Raw genomic sequence first — 6806 nt, 5'->3', positions numbered from 1 at the left:
TTATTTATTTGTAGAATGGATATACTTAAACCTTACTACAACACTTATAGGCAGTGTACCTAATCGTACAGTAGTGTAGTTTTTAGTAAGTCCGGTTCGTTCCACAGGGAAATCTTTAAACAAAGCTCAACGCTATATTAGTTTACTTTTATAAAAATACAAATATATATATAAGTAATATTATTATTATAAAGGGGGGTTTTTACCGTTTAATGACCGGTTTGTCGATTTTAAGATTTTAGTCGCAGTTAAAACCTAATGTAAAATATAAAATAAATACAAGACTTAAATTAAAGCGTAAAGTAAATAACGATAATGAAATTGCGAATAATAAAAGTGCGATAAAATAAACTTACGATAATTAAAAGTGCGAATAAATAACAATAAATAAAAGTGCGATAATTAGAAGTGCAATTAAATATAAAATAAAGGAAATTAAATATGAAATAAAAGAATTATGCTTATTTAAACTTCCGTAATCATGATGTTTGACGTGTTGATTTTAGTTTTATGCCCATGGGTTAATTGTCCTTTGTCCTGGATTATTTAATATGTCCGTCTGGTTTTTGTCCATAACAGTCCATCAGTCATAAATATAAAGTGCGAGTGTCCTCATCAAATTATTATTATACCCGAAGTTAAATATTCCAACTAATTGGGGATTCGAATTGTAACAAGGTTTTAATACTTTGTTTAATGAATACACCAGGTTATCGACTGCGTGTAAACCAAGGTTTTACTACTTTGTTAACAATTACACCAATTACCCTTGAATGTAATTTCACCCCTATTTTAATTATTCTAGTGGCTATTAATCCATTCCCGTGTCCGGTTAAATGAACGATTATTCGTACATATAAATACCCCGCCCATCGTGTCCGATCGAGTGTATATGGTAATTTATAGGGACGCCCAATTGTAAATCTTTATATTAACATTAACAAACTTTCATTTAGTTAAACAAATATAAAGCCCATTAATAGCCCATAGTCTAATTTCCACAAGTGTCGTTCTTTTGTCCAAACCCCAATTATGGTACAAAGCCCAATTACCCAATTTTAGTAATTAGCCCAACATCATGATTACTTCGTTTTAAATAAGCATAATAATAACTTAGCTACGAGACATTAATATAAAAAGGTTGAACATAACTTACAATGATTAAAAATAGCGTAGCGTTACACGGACAGAATTTCGACTTACACCCTTACAACATTCGCTAACATACCCTTATTATTAGAATTAAAATTAAAATTAAAATATAAATTATATATATATATATAAGTTTTACGTATGAATGAGGAAGAAAAGATGATAATTTTGATCAGAATTCGGTTGGCTTTATAGCCAGAGTTGATTTTTGGGGCTCCGCGACTCGCGGCAAAATCCCCTTCAAACTCCGCGAGTCGCGGAGATAGAAATTACAGCTCAGTCCTTGGAGTTTTCTCTGCCGACGGTTTTATATATATAAATATAATATATATATAATTAATATAATTAATTATATATTATATTATATTTATATACATAGTTAACTTGTAATTTTTAGTCCGTTGCGTCGAGCGTTAAGAGTTGACTCTGGTCCCGGTTCCGGATTTTCGAACGTCCTTGCGTACAATTTTATATTTTGTACTTTGCGTTTTGAATCTTGTACTCTTGTAATTTCGAGACGTTTCTTATCAATAATTGGAACCTTTTTGATTGTCTTTTGTACTTTTGAGCTTTTTGGTCGTTTGCGTCTTTAATTCGTCGAATCTGTCTTTTGTCCTCACCTTTTATTATTTAAACGAATATCACTTGTAAATAGAACAATTGCAACTAAAAGCTTGTCTTTCTTGAGGAATAATGCTATGAAATATATGTTCGTTTTTAGCATTATCAAATATTCCCACACTTGAGCGTTGCTTGTCCTCAAGCAATATTGTCTTGAAATACTAGAATCACTTCTTTATTCTTCACACTTTGTACATCAGTGATTTCTATACGGCGGTATAAACAATGGTAGTAACGATATGGTTTACAGTCCCACATGACTATAAAAATTTAGATCCATTAAGGAAATTGGATCTTTATGAAAACATTTGATCTTTTGAAATCTAGTTTTTACCCTAGATAAGTTTTCCGGAATAACCCTTTACCGGTGTTTGCAAAATATTTTTGTGGGTTTGGTGGGTTTCAGATTTGAAAATTTTAGCTCAAACTTGCGGGTTTGTGTCACCCACTTGCTAACCTTGTATTTGGAAAGCAACACGTCCAGTTTACTTGTCCCGTATATTACCTTTCGGTAAACTACCGTCCGGTTGTAAAGGAAAGCGTTGAACAAGCAACTGTTAAGGCAATGTCCCGTGACATGCTTTTGATTATGGTCTATAACGTGTCGGACGCAATTACTATCCTTGGTAGGAGCAATAGTAAAGCTCACCCTTATAATTTTTCGGTCTGGCACAAGGTCCTGTCTTTGACCATGTTATGCAACCACCGTTCTTACGGTTGACACCCGATTTAGTTCAGGTGACCTAATGAATTCCAGGTGAATTCCTAGGATTTTACGTTCAATGGTAATGAACGCATTGAAAATAGGGTTTTCAGAAAACAAATCGGTTTATAATTTTGATCAAAATATTTTCTCGTTCAAGCTCGAGTTTAGATATCATTGAATTCCATGAGTTTGAATTCTCAATCTTTAAGGTCAATCTCTAGGATTGAGTAATATCAGTCTTAAAAGCTGATTTTTAATCTTTAAGGAGATTATCCTTTCTGGGGATCTGATTCATTAGTCTTATCCAGCTAATTTGCATGGTGCCCCCCCATTGTACGAGATAAATCCTTCTCATGGTTAGGATAAATCTGACCACTTGGCGACCCTGTTTAATGCTGAGGTCCGTGGATTTCCTGCTGATTTTAGAGATGACTTTTCTAGATTTTTCGTCAACCTACAGCTGGTCTGGACGACAACTTCATGACCTAAATCAAGAAGCGCGTGTCTTTTTCGGAAGACTTTACTTCCTTTTAATGATGGAATTGATTCATCGTGTAGATCCATCTCTTCTTTTCTTTCATCGGGTAAAACAGTTTAGTTTAGTCCAAAGCAAAAGTATTTTCAGTTATTTGTTACAGATATATGTGACATATGTTTAAAATAACTTGGTAAATTTTCCCACACTTGGCTTTTTATTTTTCTTTTTATCGTCTTCTATTCCATTTTAAATGAATTTTGACATTTTAGTTTGTTTCTTAATTTATGTTCTTTCTGAGATAACAATAATTTCGGTGTTAAAACCTAGTTTTATCGTTCATAAATATGTATAAACATGATTTTAATTCATTTAATTGAAAATTTTGAAAAATTTTACTAGAATTGGGTAGTCAGTATATAAGACTAGGGCTGTTCTTTTTTATCAGAGAGCACTAGATTCTAATACAACTACTGCTTTACTAGTATTTTTAATGGTAACCAAGTGTATAAAGTAAAAATTTTAAAATCCGAAAGAATTTAACCGCTTCCCACACTTAAGATCTTGCAATGCCCTCATTTGCAAGAAATCAGTAACAATTTAAATTATTGAGGGTGATTTGTGTGAAAATGATTAAATTTTTACCAAAGTTTCCAAATATATTGGCGTTTGTTTGCTGAATGATAAATGGTGCACATCATTTGTTCATTCCGTCTTGTTGTTATTTCACATATATTTTGCATCTTGTCGTCAAAATTAGTTGCTTTTGCTGAACTTAATGCCAGTCTTTGAAAATGCGTTGTTTTACCCTGTTGTGTACATAAGATAAACTGCAAACATATATACATATTTTTGAAGTTTGGTATATTACCCCACATTCAAAAATTATTAAAATCTAAGAATAAAAGTTAGACAATTATAAAAATGATTACAATATTAACAAAAATATTAAATGTATCAATAATTACAAATTACAAAATAAAAAAAATAATAATAAGTAAACTAAGGATGATATTGGTACCAATAGGGGTTCCAGGCATAACCATAAGTGCTATAGAATGCTTCGGCAGGGTCATACGTAGGATATGGTGGCTGCATCTCTATAGACCAAGGAGGGAAGACGGGTTTCGGTGTAGGAATATAGTTTCTACCTATGTGTTGGCAATGAGCTATGATCTGGTTCTGATGAACTTGCCAATCTTCAAATGCTCTCTGTCTAGCATTTTCGTATTCCTGAGAAGCTATAAACCTATGCATTTCTTGCATCTCATTCCCCCCTCCTACATTACCTTGCTGCTGGTTTCTCTCCACCTGTGGATGTCTACCATGGTATCGTACTGCGGCGTTATTTCGCCTCTTCAAAACTTTCGCACCATGGTATACATTTAAACCTATAGTATCGCGGGGTTCTGGTTCTTCTACTAATAATCCCCCCCGACTTATGTCCACACCGAGATATTCACCAATCAAAGTAATAAAAATACCACCTCCTATTATGCTATGTGGTCGCATCCCCCGAACCATAGCTGATAAATAATAACCCACACAATATGGTATACTTACAGCGCTTTGTGGGTCTCGAGTACACATATGGTAAAACAAATCTTGTTCATTTACTTTTTCCTTGTTTTTACCCCTTTGTGTAATCGAATTAGCTAAAAACCTATGTATCACTCTTAATTCGGCTCTATCTATATCCAAATAAGAGTAATTTCCCCCTTTGAAACGGTGATGGCTTGTCATTTGACTCCACACACCGTGTGTATCAAAATTCTCATCTATCTTTCTACCGTTTAGTATCAATCCTCTACAATCGGCAGACGCTAACTCCTCAGGCGTATATATACGTAAAGCCTGAGCCATGTCCAGTAAAGACATGTGGCGCATCGAACCGCCTAACAAAAATCTAATAAAAGAACGATCGGTTAAACTAGCTACCCGATCATTCAACTCTATACTACATAACAACTCTTCACACCATACTTTATATACAGGTCTGCGTATGGTGAATAAACATATCCAGTCATTAAAAGAAGAATTACCATACCTCTGTACAAGTAATTCCCTAATTGGCCCGGCCAATTCTACAGCTTCTAAGGGTCCCCATTCTATGACCCTCGGTACCTCAACAACCTTGGAATGAAGAGTATGCAAACCCCGTTGATATTTTGGATAATCTATCCAAAGTCTGTCAAATCTCAGGTTCGGGTGCAACTCTTCCAAGTGCATATCGGAAAAGGTCATGACTGGATGAGGTACATCCTGCTTGTAGTAGTTATCCACCTCCTGTTGTTCCAAATTCTCAGCAGGAGCATTGCGGGCTTGGGATGAAGATTCACCCCTTTCATTCTGCAAAACACATCAAACACAAATTTTGTGCATCCAAATATGCATTAGTGTCAGCAAAATCATCAATCAAAATAATTACAATGACATTATCAATTTATATCAAACTTAAGCTTATTTTTACATTTTTATCAAATCTACACTTTTTCAAATAAGCATATACGAAAATTTTCGCCAAGTTCATAAGCATTCAACTCAAATAACATGTCAAAATAATCATTACTAGCAATTAAACAAGTCTCAAATGGCATTATCTTTCAAAAATCAAGTTCATGAATTTTAGACTTGAAAAAGTCCACTTTAATTCTCAAAATCATGTTTAGGCTCAAAGTTTGGATCATTTAACTACCTAGACATGTTACACTACTCAATTTAGCAACAATTCATGACAAAAATCGGCCATAACCTGTTTATATCAGAAAGCCCCAAATTTGCTCAAGAACACAAACCCTAGATTATTCAAAATTTGAAGTTTAAGGCTTCTAATCATGTTAAACAGCATCAATCTAGGTTATACAAGCATAATACATAAACAATTTAAGTCTAATTACACTAAAAAGCATCAAAATCAAATTGGGGAAAAATAGCTCAAGAACACCTAATTTCGAATTAAATGGTGTTTAGGTGTAGAAATTTACCGTTTTTCTTGAGTAATTCTTAGATAGCATCCTTCTCAACATGATTTTAGCAAAAAATTTGGTGATTAACGGTTAAAAATTGGGATTTTTGGGGGTGTTTTTCGGGTTTTTCGGGTCTGTTTTCGCAGTATTTTTGCTGTGTTTTTGAGTTGTGGAGTGTACTGATCGTTCAGCTCTTTTTATTTTTTTTTTCTGGGTTTTGGTCCCTCCGCGAGTCGCGGAGGTTTTGTACTTCAAACTCCGCGAGTCGCGGAGTTTGCTTTTTTTTTTTTTTTTTTTTTTTTTTTTATATATAATCTTTAACTTATAAAACAATTAAGTATTTAATTTTAAAATTTTGTTTCCTTTGTTATTTAGGACGAGGTCGTTTCGGATCGATGTCCTAGTCCGTCCCTCGACAAAATTTTAAAATTTGTCTTTTTGTAGCGATTGTTTTAAAAGCTAAGATTTTTGGGTTTTTTCAATGTTTTTGGCATACTCTAATTCAATAAGATTAAAAATAATGATAATAAAAGTTCTCGTCCCTCCCTCGGGTAAAGCAATTTCGGTTCAAAGACCTAGTCTTCAACTTACGACGAATTTCAAAAATCATATTCTTAACTTAATGAGATAAAGTAAATTTTTGTTTTTAAATTCACACAACTTAAATATAAAATTCAAAATTAATATTAAAAATTCACACCAAACTTAAAATTTAAAATGCATAAAATTAAAATTTTATATTTTAAAAATTAAAAATTCACACCAAACTTAATTTAAAAATTTATAAATTCATATCAAACTTATATTAATTTTTCAAATTTTTACAATTTTAAAAATATTGATTTTACAAAGTTTACAATATTAATTTAAGATTTAAATATTAATT

This window comes from Rutidosis leptorrhynchoides, chromosome 6 (genome assembly GCF_046630445.1).
Source record: "Rutidosis leptorrhynchoides isolate AG116_Rl617_1_P2 chromosome 6, CSIRO_AGI_Rlap_v1, whole genome shotgun sequence".
NCBI classification, from domain to species: Eukaryota; Viridiplantae; Streptophyta; class Magnoliopsida; order Asterales; family Asteraceae; genus Rutidosis; species Rutidosis leptorrhynchoides.
The sequence above is the reverse complement of the archived record's forward strand: the minus strand, read 5'-3'. Positions refer to the sequence as shown.